At 32.2% G+C, this 17,234-nt stretch overlaps 1 long non-coding RNA gene, 1 other non-coding gene and 1 pseudogene across 8 annotated transcripts in view; all 3 read right to left on the bottom strand.

Moving 5' to 3' along the window:
* Window positions 1–17,234, bottom strand: part of LOC146939731 (uncharacterized) — a 35,038-nt gene that overhangs the window by 6,816 nt on the left and 10,988 nt on the right. For 5 of the 7 annotated variants that reach the window (XR_015033023.1, XR_015033025.1, XR_015033029.1 and 2 more), the window contains 2 exons: window positions 16,181–16,345; window positions 14,134–14,645 (listed from right to left, as the gene is read on the bottom strand). This is a non-coding gene — a long non-coding RNA (uncharacterized LOC146939731). Of the gene's footprint in view, window positions 1–14,133; window positions 14,646–16,180; window positions 16,346–16,789; window positions 16,882–17,234 lie in introns of those variants that run through there. The other 2 variants (XR_015033024.1, XR_015033027.1) reach the window with 2 other exon arrangements.
* On the bottom strand, window positions 132–295 carry LOC146939735 (small nucleolar RNA snoR143). The gene has a single exon (XR_015033878.1). It is a non-coding gene; the product is annotated as a small nucleolar RNA snoR143 (small nucleolar RNA).
* Window positions 15,158–15,270, bottom strand: LOC146939734 (small nucleolar RNA snoR143; annotated as a pseudogene).

Here is a 17,234-nt window from a genome sequence, read left to right as displayed (position 1 = left end):
TTTATGTCTTCTTCCTTATTATAATAAAACCCTTAATTATCTATCAAAATAAACAATACATAAAACAATTAAATTTAAATTAGCAGATACTAAACAATTAAATTTAAATTAGCAGATACTAACAAATAAGAATATGTGAGATGGAATTAGTAGAATGGCGAGACAAAAAAATTAACATATGTGGATTCCATCTCTATGGTTATCTAGCCGCCGCTACCCAATTACAACAAAACTTACAAAAATATGTTAATGGTTGATTGGTTTGATTCGATCTTCAACAACCTAACTAAACCTGGTTCAACACATAGCATTTGTAGTTTTCACGCTCGATTAATTGAATACGTCAATTAATCGGGCATAGAAACCAAAGACGCTAGTGTTAACCCTAGTTTGGTTAAGTTGGGGGAAATTGGAACAAGCATGAGCTATAATCAAGCTTTTCATGTACGCACTAAATCTTCAACGAGAAAACAACAAAAATGTTCCTCATGCAAAATAAAATTATTTCTGAACAAAACAAATTTTTAAAACAAAAACTTAATAATCACAAAAATTGAAAATGAGAATGTTGAGGGGCACATATCAAGTGTAAATTTAGAAAGATCTGTCACTGTAGGAAAAAAAAACCCAGCATCTGTGAATTCCATCTCTACGGTTGTCGGGTTGCTGCCCTATTACAACAAATCCCACCATATTGTTTCTAAAAAACATGTAGTAGCACTGAAACTTAAAAAAAAACAACAAAACTGTTTCCCCATCCACAATAAAATCAATGCAAAAAAAAATTCTAACAATAAAAGAACAATTTTTTATGCCAAAAATAACCAAATAAGCTAATACTCATAAAAGAAAATCAGAAGGTTGAGGGGCTCATATCAAGTATAAATTATGAAAGCTCTGCCACTGTAGGAAAAAACCCAATCCAATTTGAAGGGACGGAAGAGAAAGAGGAAGAGGAGAAAGAAGACGAAGAGAGAAACTGAGATACCAAACCCAAACCCCCTTTCGATGAAAAGGGTACTGAGCGGCACCTTCAACTTCAGACTTTCTTAGTTTTTTTTTTTTTTTTGGATTTTGAAAGAAGTTAGAGCCAATTTCGGGTGAGATTCTGATTTTCAGATTGAATTGGTATTTCCCACTAAAGCCTGTCACATTGTAATCATAGCCCTTTTCTTGCTGAATGTTGAAGGCAAAGAACAGTGAATATAACCCACACTCATATAGAATAGAGTATCGGCCATTTCTAGGGTTTCTCCTTTGTAAAGATTTCATTTTTCTTTTAATAAAAAATTCCACATGTTCTCATCAAAATATTTCAGATGTTGAGATTTTTTTGAGAATAAATTAAACTCCATGTTAATTAATGAGAGTACAGTTAAAACTGGCTATAAATAGAGACATTCTTCATCCATATTATACACATAACAATTTCAGATGCAGACAGACCAAAATCTTAATCCTAACAAACAAACTAATTTTTCTAACATATGACCAATGGTCAAAAAAATACTCAGTCATTTTAAAGGGGTAATAAAGATGAATAAGAGTTTAGCCTAAATAGATGAAAAATGAAATGAAATGAATCAAGAGAACAATATGTTAAATTAAAAAAAAATAAAAAAATACCCTTTTTCCGCCATCAATTGGGATCAATTTGAAAGGACATCATGTTGAGTCTTTTATATAGTATTCCCGCAATGAACACAGGTTTGCAGCTCTCACTTCAGCTTCATCCTCCTTTTATCATTTTAATTTTTTAACAAAACATTGCAAAACCATGTCCAATTTTCCCTCCAAAAAAAAATAAAAAATCAATCAACGCGGATACGAGCACTGTTCCACAAAAAAAAAATCCATTGAAGCAACTATTCATAAAAACCATAGTTGCTGCACAAGGGTGACTAGCAGCACAGGGGTGACTAGCAACCTGAAACTTTTTATTCCAAAGCACCATTGGCTAGAAAACCCAATCAGAGTCAAACAGAGATTTAACAAACAAAATTTTATTAATCGCTACTTATATAACGAAAAGAAATGCCACAAGTAGACTCACAAACTTCTGATCAATCAGTTTACTCAGGATATATTACAGCACTCTACCTCTAAATTATATATCAAATTCCTATAACATCATTTGTATAAAAGTGGCAGCATCTTCATCTCCAGTTTTCTAACCAAGCAGTTACTTATTACAAACAGAGCAACCTCTGCATTATGCTTCCAGCTCACCTCGCCAACACTGAAAATTGAGATTTATTTGGTCTTTTTCCTCTATAGATTTCTTTAATTTGTATTCATATATCTGCTGCATTCAAACTATTGAAGTTGCTACAACATCAATAGTAAGTATACTTGTGAGTTGTGATAACTTACTTTTATTACTCAAAAAACATTGAATTGAATGCAAAGTCTTAATTAGGCATCTACAAGCATTTCAATTCAATGTTCACTTCACAATTTGAACTGAATGAACAAACGTTTATTAAGTTAACATTATCATTGCACATATGCTAAACAACTTAACATACGAAGCGATTCTATACCATCTCCTCATGACTTGCTTCAGTATTTTGAGTAATATAAAAATGTGAAAGCTATTAATTTTTATTAAAAGCAGCAAATTGATTCCATAATACTTTATGTCTTCTTCCTTTTTATTAAACAATTAAATCTAATTAGCAGATAACAAATAAGAAAAAAATGTGAGTTTGGAATTAGTAGAAGTGTGAGACAAGAAAAAACTCAACATCTGTGGATTCCATCTCAACGGTTGTCTGGCCGCTGCCCAATTACAACAAATCCACCATACTGTTTCTAGAAAACATGTTCATCAGAAAACAAGCAGTATCTATAATCAAGCTTTTTCTGTCCGCACTGAATCTTTAACGAGAACACGAAGTGTTTCCTCATCCAAAATAAAATCAGTGCAAAAAAAAAAAACACTACAACTCTGAACAAAATTAATTTTTAAAAACAAATAAGTTAATAATAATAATAATAATAATAATAATGATGGAAAATCAGAAGGTTGAAGGGCTCATATCAAGTGTAAATTATGAAAGCTCTGTCACTGTGGAAAAAACCCAATTCAATATGAAGGGACAGTAAGAGAAAGAGGAAGAGGAGAAAGAAGACGAAGATAGAATATGAGATGCCAAAGCCAAATCCCTTTGCTGAAAAGGGTATGGCGGCACCTTCAAGTTCTAACCTTCTTCATTTTCATTTTCTTTTCATTTTTTTGTTGATATTGATAAATGGAGAGTATCCTAACTCTGATAGAAGTTAGGGTTATGATTTTCTGAATAAATTGGGCATTTCCCACTAAAGACCTCTCTCTCATTGTAATCATCGCCCCATTTTTCTACTTTCAGCAAAACAGCTGAAAGCAATGAACAATGAATCATGTACCCGTGTAAGACTTGCTCACAATATACACTATTTCTTGTTTGTGGATGCCAGTATAAACTATAAATACATGTTAAAAAAAAATACATTGGTTATGATTGAATAAAAGAGACGGTTATGATTGAATAAAAGAGACGTGATTCAAGTTAAATTCTGCACAACAAACAATTCTATACTGTAACCATAGTCGATGCATCCGGGTGACGAGGAAAAACAGTATCTGAACACACAATTGGTTCCACAAACAAATCGGAGACAAATAAAGGTATCCTACTCCATAGACTCCTTCTCTTGCTATCAAGGGATAATTCGGATTTCTATCCCACATCAGCCAAAACCTGTTTTTACTTCATCCATTCTAGAGACTCGTCTCTAAGCCCAACTATTTGAGGAATTAAACTATAATAAATTGTAATACTGAAAAATGAAATTTCTTTGGTTTGTACACTTAACTATAAGACTTATTTAGTCTGTATTCAGATTTCATATCTAGTAACTGAAATCATTGAACTTCAAAAATCATTGAACTTGCTACACCATTAATATCAAGTGTATCTGTGATAACTTCCTTATATAACTTGAAAAAAATTGAATTGAAGGGGAGCAACTGGACAGTCTTAATTAAGACTCCACAAATGTTTCCATTCAATGTCACATCCCAATTTGAAGTGATTCAACAAATGTAAACAAAAATGTAAATATTACTCTAAGATTATTACTCTAAGATTGTGGTTGCATTCAACTTCCAAAAAGTTAGGTATAAACATTTCTGAAGCAGACACTTTCACCACTGCACATATGCTCTGGCTAACTATTACTCCAAGATAACACTGTAATGGCTCATCAATATCAGTCTCACCAAATTCTCAGGATCAATACTTAACATGCAATTCAATGCCTTGAATACATGCAATTTTATACTATCCCCGCATACCTCAGTATTGATTAATATACAAGCGTAAAAGCTCCTAACTTGTATCGAATTACTAAAACAGAACAAAAGTGCAAAATGCAAATGCAGCAAATTGATTCCAAACACCGTATTCATATGCATACTACTTTACGTCTATTTTCTTATTATAAACCCCAAATTTTCGGTCAAAAAAAAATACATAAAAAAAGGGCAGCCCAATGCACCAAAGCTCCCGCATACACAAGGTCCGGGAAGGGGTCCCACCATTAAATTTAAATAGCAGATACTAACAAATAAGAAACTGTGAGATGGAATTAGTAGAACCAAAAAAAACTCAGCATCCCTGGATTCCGTCTCTACCTGCCCAATTACAACATAACCCACTATATTTTTTGTACAAACACATGTTCAGTGGTTGGTTAATTTGATTCAATTTCGAACAACCTAACCAAATAAGATTCTACGCCAAGTTAGTGGTTTCGCCCGCTTACCTGAGTAAACTAATCAGGCATAGAGACCACAAACTCGGGTGTCAATCCAGTTTGGTTAGGTTAGGGGAATTTGAAACAAGCCTATTTTGGAGAATTCAAAACAAAATAATCAACAAGAAAACAACAAAATGTTTCTCATTCAAAACAAAATCAGTGCAAAAAAAAAAAACAAAAAACTAGAACCCTGAACAAAACTAATTTTTAAAACAAAGAAACTAAAATGATCATAAGAATGAAAAATGAGAAGGTTGAGGGGCTCATATGAAGTGTAAATTTTGAGAGAGAGGAAGAGGAGAAAGAAGAAGAAGACAGAATCTGAAGATGCCAAAGCCAAAACCGCTTTGGGGAAAAGGGTATGGCGGCACCTTCAACTTCTGACCTATAATTTGTTTTGTTTATTGTTTTTGGTTTTGATTTTGAAAATTGCTCTTTAGGCACCCAACATCTTCTTTCTTTGTAATCATCGCCCTTTCACCTTCAGCAAAACAGCTGAAGGCATTGAACAATGAAACTGACCCACACCTTATACAAGAAAAAGAACAGTTAAATTTAATTAATAGCTAGAAATAAGAACATGAGAGATGGAATTAGTAGAATGGTGGGGAAAAATAACTAAGTATCCGTGAATTCCATCTCTAAAGTTGCTTGGCTGCTACCCAATCACAATCAAACCCACCATATTTATGAAAAACATGTTCAGTGGTTGATTTTATCTTCAACAACATAACCAAACTAAGTCTAACACAATTATGTGGTTTTCATATCCGATGAATAAATATGTTAATTAAACGGACACGAAAACCACAGAGACTAGAGTCAAACCCAGTTTGGTTAGGTTGGGGAGATGTTTGCATGGAATCTTCAACAAGAAAACAACACAAATGTTTGTCATTCAAAGCAAGATCATTGTAAAAACTACAACTCGGAACAACAAAACAATTTTTCAAAACACAAATAAGCTAAAATGATCATAAGAATGGAAAATCAGAATGTTCTGGAGGAATCAAGTAATATTTCCAACTAAAGGTTTAACTTCACAAAAACAGCTGAATGCAATGAACAGAGAAATAGAGAACCACCTAATTCTAGGGTTTAACTTTTCTAAACATTTCATTGTATTTTCAAATAAAAAACTCTTCGATCTTTGATCCAAAAATGTTTGAGATTTATTTATGTTTAGATGTTGATGTTTCTATAAATGAAAAAATGAGCAAAAATTGATAAATCAATGAATCTGATTTCAACACCTGAAGAGAAAAGGGAGGAAGAAGGAAACTCAAAAAGGAGATTGGGAGAGACTAGAGAGAACAAAGAAACTCGCGTGAAACAGATTTTTGAACTTATGGAAAATAGCTTATATAAATAGCTTATAAATAATACATAAAAATTTATTTATTTGTATAAGCTATTTTATATAAACTCTAAAATAAGCTAATTTAAAAAAGTCGTTATCTTACATCCTCCTATCCTAACCTAATTTGAGATGGAGGGAATAAATTTTAAGAATTTAACTACTCAATCCTAAATAAAATTAAGGACCTGTTTGTTACGGATTAAAATAAAAGTGATTTGACAAAAAATAATTTAAAGATTATTTTTTAGAGATTTTATGAAATCAGAATCTATTTTGCATTTTTTTTTGTGGTGGTCGGGGTTTGAACCCCGGACCTTGCATATTTTATGCATTGTCCTTACCAACTGAGTTAAGCTCACAAGAACTATTTTGCATATTTTTTTTTGTGGTGGTCAGGGTTTGAGCCCCAGACCTTGCATATATTATGCATTGTCCAAACTAACTGAGTTAAGCTAACGAGGACATTTTGCATTTGTTTACCATAATAAAAGTCAATTGTTTGAGAAAATAATTTAGTTTATTTGGATACAACTATATAAAAGGGGTTTTTTTATCACAAAATTAGTTCAATCTTTTGACCCATATTTTCTCTCTCCTCTAAAAAAATATATTTTTTTTAGAAACTACTCTTAACAACTTCTCATTTGAAGTTATTTTTAGATTTTTTTTTTAGATTTTGATATTTTTTAAAAGTTGTAATAAACGGATGCAAGACTCTTAAAAGTGATTATTTTATAAAAGCTATAACGAACGAGCTCTAATACGCACTGTAACAAGTAATTAGTTTAATACGCACTGTAACAAGAAATCAGTAGTCTAATAGCTTATTTTGAATAGTATTTTGTTTTCTGTCCAATGGTCCACAAAAATGAACATCATTCTTCTTTCGTAGCTGGCTCAGCTCATTCCAATGATTCTTCTCGATGTCCAGTACATCGTTCATATTTTGTCAATAGAGCATTGAGCTCGCGCACTTTGGTATGCCTCAATGAATTGCATTATGTCATTGTTTTGGGGTGGGACATGAGAGATAACAATTTATGACCGTTTCAACATTTGGGTGACCAAATAAAAATGTCTTCTCATCAAGTAAGGATTAAAATGATCAATGGTTTTGTTGCCATGCAAATTGGGTGGAATGACGCTCCCGTTTAACCTCTGTTATTTTAATCCTTACTTTTTTGTGGGTTACAAATTTAATAGGATTGAAAAATCTTTCTTGGACATCATTATTTCATCACTTAAACACTTTCACGTAGTTCATTCATATGAATCGATTCCTTATTGTCCTTGTTTAATCATATTTCTTTGCTTTTTTTCTCTTCATAGTTGAATACATGTTGATTGAAAAACTATATTCTTGTTTTTCTATGATGCATGTTAAATTGGGGAGAAAAATGTTAGTTTGAAAAACATGTTAATTGGAAAGGAAAAAAAAAACATTGAAAAAAAAAAAAAACATGTTAATTGAAAAAGCTATATTCTCAGTTTTTCTACGAAGCATGTTGATTGAAAAAAAAAAATGTTAATTGGATTATGTGTTTTTTTAATAAAAGTGTACATCAAACATATGATAGGATAAAAGAATGCTATAATCTTTCTTATCATGTTCACCAAACGTAAGATATGATACGTGTTTATCATGTCACTGTCATATTCTATCTTTATTCAACTCTTTATCATATCATATATGAACATCAAACAGGCGCCGAGAGATACACACAGTTTGATTAAAACTAGAGACCAAAGAAGTAACGAAAAACATTTGAAAAACCAAAACTTGCTAATATTTTTTAAAGGGAATAAAAACAAAAATTTAGACATTTATAACTATTAAAATCTTATTTAAGCTAGAGTTTTATTTAACAAATGGATTGACTAGGTATCCATGTTCAGTAACAAATTAAGCATAATTGCCATACGCGTTTTTTTTGTTGGGAAATTACACCCACCTCCCCCAAGGTTTGCTTAAAAAACACTAACACCCCCTCTAGTTTTCAACTACACACTAATCTCCCTTTAATTTTATTCAAATTAACAAGCACCTCCCTTTCAATTAACACCGTTAAATCACTGTTGATTTTCATTAGAGTCACCTTCATACACTTTTTGTCATTCTCTTCCACTGTCGCATTGCTATTATGGTTATTCTAGTTTCATCACTAATCATTCTTCATTACATTAAATGCTTAAAAAAATAATACAAAACTATTATCCGACAATGTTATTAATTTAATTAATTAATAAAAATAAGCAGAAAGGAGGAGTTATCGCCCTGTGCTATTACATGGTGATGCAAGAGGGATCTGGATTCGAATATACCTCGTCAATCCTCACGTTTCAATCTCTAGATTCAGCTTGATGAGGAGCTTCAAAAAATGCTAATTTGAAAGACGAAAATGAAATTAATGATAAAGGTTCAAACTTTGAAGTTGTTGATAAACAATCTTCCCTGAAAATTTCCCAAATTGCAAAAGCAGGAAAAGAATGAAATTAGAAGAGTTAACAGTTAACTAACATATAAGTAACAGTGTTAATCAAAAGGGAGGTGTTTGCCACTTTAGATAAAATTTAAGGGAGGTTGGTGTTTAATTGAAAACTAGAGCGGGTGTTAGTGTTTTTTATGTAAACCTCCGGGGAGTTGAGTGTGATTTTCCCATTTTTTTTGGTTACATTGTCATGCGTGTAATAATGTAATAAATTAAAGGTGATTTTTTTTTCATAATATTAAATTAAGGATAATTAGTACTTTATAAAACTAATTTAATTAAAAAATTATACTTTTTTCTTTGAATCATCATCCTTATTTATTAATTTTGTTACGTCAGCAGCAACTTAACCTAATTTTTTCCCGCTCATTTGCTTTATTAGGTTTGCAATTGTTTAACCTAACAAATTCCATATAAAAAAATGCATTGCACACCAATTTCATTCCTATCCGTTTGCCTTTTTTTTTTAAGAAAATATTTTCTACCATATCAATGATCTTACGGGTTAAAGATTATTTATTGGTCTCTATTATAGTCGAGAAAACCCATGCAACGCACGGGTCAAAAGTCTAGTAATATATTATAATTAATTAAATTAATATATTTTTAGTTGTGTCATAATTTTAATTTATTGCATGGTAATAAAATTAATAATATTTTATAAAATTGACTACTAGGTTAAAACTAATTTTTGAATAACAAGGAAGAATGAAATTATTATTAATTAAAGTGACGCTAGTAGTCATATTGCAACCATCTCATAGTGGATTCGAACAAGTTAGTCCTTAATTTTTTTTTTTTTGTATAGATTGACCTTTCATTTTTCATTAAACTTGGTCAAAAAGGTGCAATAAGATCCAAAAAGTGTTTAATGTATCAAGCATGATTACTTACATACATTTTTTTCTTATTGTTTTTCAATTCGATCCTAAATTACAAATATATAGTTCATCAACGACATTGTAAATCAATTGGTCGATCGATTTTGTTTCATACTAAGACTGAATAAAACACCTATAAATCCTAGTCTTGAGAGCGGTGAATTTAGACCTACAAAAGTGAGTAATAAACCTACTACATTGTTTGTAAAGGATACTATCATTATTCTTTACCACACTCATTAATTTTTATATAAATAAATTAATATGAAAATAATTATTGCAAATTCTTATAATTATCCAAATACAATTTATCAAACAGGTGTTGCTTACGCTAATATATATATATATATAAAAGAATGACATTTTTTAACATTGAATCATCTGCCATATAAGCCATGTTAAAAGAGATTTGATGAGAATCTCTCGATCCAGTAAATATTTCAATGTAACGAAAAGGTAGATTTTCAAAAATATACTCATAAAATTTGTTTATAAAATGACCCCTTCACACCCAATTACAATGTGTAATTTCTTAGTCTATAGAACAAACACACCCACCCATATTTCTCTCTCTCTCTCTCTCTCTCTCTCTCTCTCTCTCTCTCTGTGTGCTTTAGCCATGTCGAGCGGAAAGAAAACTCGAGGTCGACAAAAGATTGTGATGAAAAAGATGAGCAATGAAAGCAACCTGCAAGTGACTTTCTCGAAGCGTCGTAGTGGACTCTTCAAGAAAGCTAGCGAGCTTTGCACCCTTTTATGGTGCATATGTTGCTCTAATTATATTCTCATCTGGTGAGAAGGTAATTTCATTTGGTCAGCCAAATGTTGAAACAGTCATAAATCGTTATCTCTCTCAGGTTCCACCCTAAAACAATGGCATGATGCAATTCATTGAGGCATACCGTAGCGCCAAAAGTGTGCAAGCTCAATTCTTTTTTTGTAGACTCTTCCCATTGGTATGATGAATATTATCCAACTTTTGAATTATTCAAGAATCTTCTTGAATAATTCAAGTGTGATCATATTCGACCCATCAATGGGACAACTCCACCAAAAATGAGCTTGCGCACTTTGGTGATACGTTATGCCTCATTGAATTGCATCACGCCATTGTTTTAGGGTGGAAACTGAGAGAAATAACAATTTATGACCGTTTCAACACTTGGTTGACCAAATGAAAATACCTTCTCACCAGGTGAGAATATAATTAGAGCAACATATGCACCACAGAGGGTGCAAAACTTGCTAGCTTTCGTGAAGAGCCCACTGCGGCGCTTCGAGAAAGTCACCTGCAGGTTGCTTTTATTGCTCAATGCTCTGCTGACTTGTATGAACGATGCACTAGACATCGAGAAGAACCATTGGAATAAGCTGAGTCAGTTGCGAAAGAAGAATGAGGCTCATTTTTTGTGGAGTTGTCCCATTGATGGGATGAATATGATCCAACTTGAATTATTCAGAGCAGGGATCTGAAGAGATATATTTTTCATTGCATTCTGCATGGACAATAAGTAACATCAGAGGAAGCATGAAATCACATTTTAGCAACAAAATAAATGAATTCAATTACAGAAATTATTATGTAACTGTTTATTCCATGGTCAACAATACATACCATATGATGATTTTGTCCTTCAAAATTTTGCATTTCATCATTGTTCTTTCCAACCTCTTGCTTCTTCATCCACTTTTCAAAGAACCCTGATATCTAAAACAATAATATTCATTTAGAAAATTCACTAGTAAAAAGTTGTGAATATTTTTCTAGTGATTGAATTTTGGAAGTATATAATTTATAAAATTCCTTCAGATAACATTTTCTATATGGTGCGTAAAATTCTATAGAATCTACTCCCACAAATTAAGATTCCATCCAACGTCGTTCCATATATAATATATCATATTTTTTTATATACATGATGAATGAGACATGCGTTAATCATGACGATTGACATATCAACTATGTTGTCACCCCAAGTCACCATAACACCATAATACCATATTATTCTTCATTTGCATTAGAAAATGAATTGATATACACAACCCTCCCCTCTAAAAAAAACTTGGGTCGTAGGTTGCCGCACCTCTGGCCTATGACTTGGTTCGGCCCTGATTACATCACGTTTGGTTCATGCGATGTCCAAGTCACACTAAATCTACTCACAGAATCATGATGATTGAACCTTGCCACATGGCATAGAATTGCTACATCATCACTACCATGTCAGTCGTCGACATCCAATGGGAGACTGGCATGTGGCAAGGAAGAAAAACATTTTTTTTTAAGAATCCAAACTAACCTATTCAAATTGATATTGGGGATAATAGAACTTGAGAACTTGAGAGGAGCACATTTAAAAGTCCAAGCCGACACCACCAAACCAGCCTGGGAGGGTTAAAAAAACAGAATTACTGCGATCAAAAGCAAAAACTATAATAGATTTACTATAGTATTCACCTTCATATCAATTTAATGGTCATGGAACCATTATTTGTTCGAATAGTCCGATTTGAGTTAAGTTTGATAATGTGGTCATCTGATGTTTTATCAGTGCCCATTTCAAATCTGAATAACTTGTAACTCTAAATTTAATTCAAAATCCTAAGAAAACCATCTAAATATGTTTTCATATGAGTTTGATTTTAAAGCTATATGAATTCAAATTGAAGGTATAATTCTCAAATTTGATTCTCGTATCTATCAAATTTTCAGATCTGTAAATGAATTTTTAATTATTCCTTAATTACTTTTTAGGATAACTCATTTCGAAACTCATCATGCGTACCCATAAAACGCGAAATCACGACAAAACATAAGAATAGGGGAAAATTGACATAAACCTGTCTTGTGGCGTGATAAATAAATACATCAATTCTAGATTGTATACCTGATTTGTCTTGTTGAATCGATTAGGCCTGAACTCCTAGGTTTTCTCTGACGCTGTTTTAAAAAAATATGTTGCACTGTCAGTGGTAGGATGACGTATCATTACTCTATATAGTATTGATCAAATGGGCCGACCTTGTGTGTCCAGACCCAAATAATGTTGATCAGCCTATAAATGAGTCAAATTAGATTGAGTTGTTTTTGGCACCTCCTTATTTCGTATAAGCTACTCACACCTCATTGGATGTATGATTTTGTATCAAAATTTTGATGTTTTGTTTGTCAATATAGTTTAAGCATATGATTGTGTATCCTTCCAACCTTTCATAGAAGGTCGGCGATGATGGAATAACATATAATGTTTTTAACTATGTTTTTAGTTTTTTTTTTGTTTTTGCATTTGAAGGCAAATTAGAAGTCAATAAGACGAGTTGGTAATGATTTGAGAAACTTTTTGTATTGTTTTCATTCGAGTTGTTGTAATTTAGTTTTATCCCAAATCATTCAACTCCATGGGTGTTTTGAGTCTTTTTAGTGAGAAATATGTAAATCGACAAAATAAGACATCAAGTGAAGGATCGAGTATATGGATATTAAAGATTAATGGTTCTTAGAAGACATTTGAAGACAATACAAAGTGAAAAAAATTCATTTAAAATTCCAAAGCATTGGAAGACGCAAGAACGTTTGAAAAAGGGTTGGAAACTGCATAATTCGCACACGAGGGGCTGCTAGAAGCGCCCGTGCACCTAGGACCATGCAGCAACGCCGGGAAATTGCACTAGTTTATAAAAATAAATAATGACCTGCAATAGATTTATGGGTTATAATGGTGACATTAGACCTAAAAAAATGATATAATACTTTTGAAAATTTCTTGTTTGGCTTCTTAAAAAAAATAAAATACTTATGGCAATTTCTTAAAATCCGTTTCTCAAAATATTTTTTCATAATTACTTTTGCTGTTAAGTTTTGTGCAGATGAGGCCAATTTGATTCGATATTTAAACACAGCTGTTCATTCGATGGGAAGATAACATTGTGGTGATCAGTTTAATCTTATCTAAATTAAAATTTCTTAGAACTCTTATTTTTTTTAGCGTCTTTTTTAATAAATGGTAAATACTTTTAACAATAATAGCCCAACAATCAGCATCATAGCAAACAGACACCCACAAAAGCAACTTTACTTCTAAAATCTCAGCCACACTAAAAAACGTTTCTAACTAGCAGCACCTTGAATACAAGACAAAATAGCAGTCCAAAGTCATCACTATACCTTTAATTATTTTTTTTGGTCACAGGATAGCATCAATTAGTACTTTAAATATGCTTACACCTCAATAAAATAAAATAAAAAAACTCATTATACCGAGGATTTTGCTATCAGTATCAAGCTCCTTCATCCCTTAATGCAAGATTCTCCATTGTCAAGAGGAATTGGCTTTCCAGCTATCTTGAGTATAATACTTGAAATGAAAATTTAGCAACTTAACATGGCCAAAACATGTCATCAGCCAAGAACAAATAGAATATGCTGCCGTCAACCCCTCGATCTGAAAGCCAATGATCCAGTTATTGCATTAAGACAGGAAAATCCATCCATTCATGAGTCAAATGCATCCATTAAATGTGACAATCGACAATCAAATGTGACAATCGACAATCAAATGCATCAAGCACCTATATAACTCTCAAACTATATCAACCAAGATTAACCAAGAAAACATAAGGATATAAATTGAGTTCAGAGTGAAACATTGGTTGCACAAGCTTTGGTTTTGTGTTAAGCGGTGAGAGCATATTGTACATAAATTCGGCCTCACATGATTTATGAATTCAATAAACACTGTTACTTGTTTGGGGATGACATTACAAATATATGTGTGAAGAATTCATTGGTTAAGATGATTGAATGAAAGAGACATGATTCAAGTTTAATTCTGCACAACAAACTATTCGTGTACTGCAACCATATTTGCCGCATCAGGGTGACGAGCAACCTAAAAAATATAATCCGAAACATAATTGTCTCCAAAAAAGTCAATCAGAGACAAATGAAGGTATCCACTTCAATGACTCCTTTCTTGCTATCTACGGATGAATGAGTTTAAAGAGCAACTAATAAAAAGTCAATCAGAGACAAATGAAGGTATCCACTTCAATGACTCCTTTCTTGCTATCTACGGATGAATGAGTTTAAAGAGCAACTAATTGAAGCTTAAACTGAAACAACAAATGTAGAAAGAAAAAAAAAAAGGTCAATGTACGAGATAAATAATAGATGCATTCAACTTTCATGATATTAGGTATAAACATCTCCTAGCCAACACTTTCACCATTTCGCAGCTACATATGATCTTGCAAGTTATTACTTCACCAGGTAAACAACTTATTATAAAACATCAAAGCTACAAACAACTTATTATAAAACAAAACACAACCCATCATTGTCATCAAGTCTCACCAAATTCTCAGCATCAATTAAAACATGCAATGCAATTCTATACCACCCCACATACCTTACTTTAGTATTGATTATCATAAATATAAAAGTTCTTGTTTTTTTTATCAAATTAAAACAGAACAAAGAGTGTAAATCAAGCAAATTGATTCAAAACAGAGTGTATTCATATGCAGACTCAAGATTCCCAGTCATAAAACCCCAAAATTTATGTCAACAATAAAAGTACATCAAAATAAACCAATAAATTAAAATTAACAGTTAATCATAAAGTAAATGTGAGATGGAATTAGTAGAAGTGAGGAAAAAAACTCAAGATCTGTGGATTCCATCTCTACGGTTGTCTGGCCGCTGCCCAATTACAACAAACCCACCATTTTTCGGAAAATGAGAAAAGAAGCAGTAGTAGTTATGATCAAGCTTTTTCTGTGCGCACTGAATCTTTAACAAGAAAACAACACACGAGTGTTCCTCGTCCAAAGCAAAATCAGGCCAAAAACAAAACTACAACTCTTGACAAAACAAATTTTTAAAACAAATAAGTTAATAATCATAATATAAAATCAGAAGGTTGAGGGGCTCATATCAAGTGTAAATTGTGAAAGATCTGTCACTGTGGGGAAAACCCAATTCCATTTAAGGGACGATAAGAGAATAAAAAAGAGAAGGAAGACGAAGATAGAACCTGAGATACCAAAGCCAAACCCCTTTAGTTTAAAAGGATCGGCGGCACCATTAAGCTCAAAGCTTCTGGTTCGATTTTGTTTTGTTTGATTTTTGGGGGGTGAAGAGAATAAAAGTGTTTCTATCTACGAATTTATCAATGGAATTGGGTATTCCCACTCAAGGCTTCTCTCATTCTAATCACTGCCCTGCACTTTCGGCTCCGCAAAATGCTGAATCACTAAAAGTGGCGAACAAAGGATACAACTCATATAACTCAATTTTTTCCTGAAAATTTATTTATTTTACCTTATCAAACATAAAATACAAAATATTAACAGGTTGTCCCCTGTTCATCAATTTGTAGTCATTCTTGTTCCTAACAATTCTATATAGCATTTATAATCATCACTGGTTTTCCTTTACTCCAATTCAATCTAGATCCTAGAGTGAAAGGATCAAATGCCCTTAAATTACATGTTCAAAAGGCCAAATAGTTCTCATACTAAGAGAAAAGGGTCCAACAAGTCTTTTTAAAGCGGTAATGAAGATAAGTAAGAGTTTAAACCAAATTGATTAAAAATAACATGAAATGAATCAAGAGAACAATATGTTAAATTAAACAAAAACATACCCTTCTTATGCCATCAATTGTGACAAATTAGAATTGATGTCATGCTGGGTCTTTTATGTATTATTCCCACAATTGACACAAGTTTGCAGCTCTCACTCCACCTTCAACCTCCTTTTATCATTTTACTTTTTTAACAAAAGATTGCAAAACCATTTCCTAATTTCCCTACAAAAAAAAAAAAAACCAATAACGCTGGTACTAGCACTGTTCGTATGATGAAGATCAATTACACCAACTGTAAGTTCCACACAGAAAAAGCAAGCCAGCGACACATTTTCTGTAGATGTTGAAGGGTGACTAGCAACCGAAAAAAAAATATCTTAAAGCACCATTGGCTAAAAAAACCCCAATCAGAGACTAACAAAAACTGGACATTTTTTTTATTAATCACTACTTATATAAAAAGAAATCTACAAATAGTGCAATCATCCGGATCAATCAGCTTGCTCAGAGGATATATTACAGCACTCTACCTGACTCAACCTCCTATAACATGATTAGTATAAAAATTACAGCATCATTATCTGATGTTTTCTAACCAAGCAGTTATTTATTGCAAACATGCATTAGTATAAAAATAACTGCATCGAAACTATTGAAGTTCTACACCTTCAATAATAAGGGGGTGATTGAACGGTCTTAATTAGGCATCAACATCTACAAACGTTTCGATTCAATGTTTGGTTCACGATTTGAACTTACTGCACAAACGTTGATAAAAATTAATGTAAGAGATGGTATGAACATTTCTTAAGCTAACACTATCATTGCACATATGCTAAACAACTTAATATTAGGATGTAACTCTATACCATCCCCACATAACTTTATTCAGTATTTTGATTAATAGACAAATGTGAAAGCTATTAATTATTATTAAATTACAAGAGAACAATAAATAGTGCAAATGCAAAAGCAGCAAATTGATTCCATAAAACTGTCTTCTTCCATATTATAAAACCCCGAAATTCACATCAAAATTGTTAACTTGCATCAAAATGAACAATTAAACATAAGAAAATGTGATATGGAATTAGTAAAAGTGTGAGACAAA

Source organism: Medicago sativa, chromosome 3 (assembly GCF_051527215.1).
Source record: "Medicago sativa cultivar Bolivia chromosome 3, Bolivia_mono, whole genome shotgun sequence".
Classification (NCBI taxonomy): domain Eukaryota; kingdom Viridiplantae; phylum Streptophyta; class Magnoliopsida; order Fabales; family Fabaceae; genus Medicago; species Medicago sativa.
The sequence above is the reverse complement of the archived record's forward strand: the minus strand, read 5'-3'. Positions and strand labels throughout refer to the sequence as shown.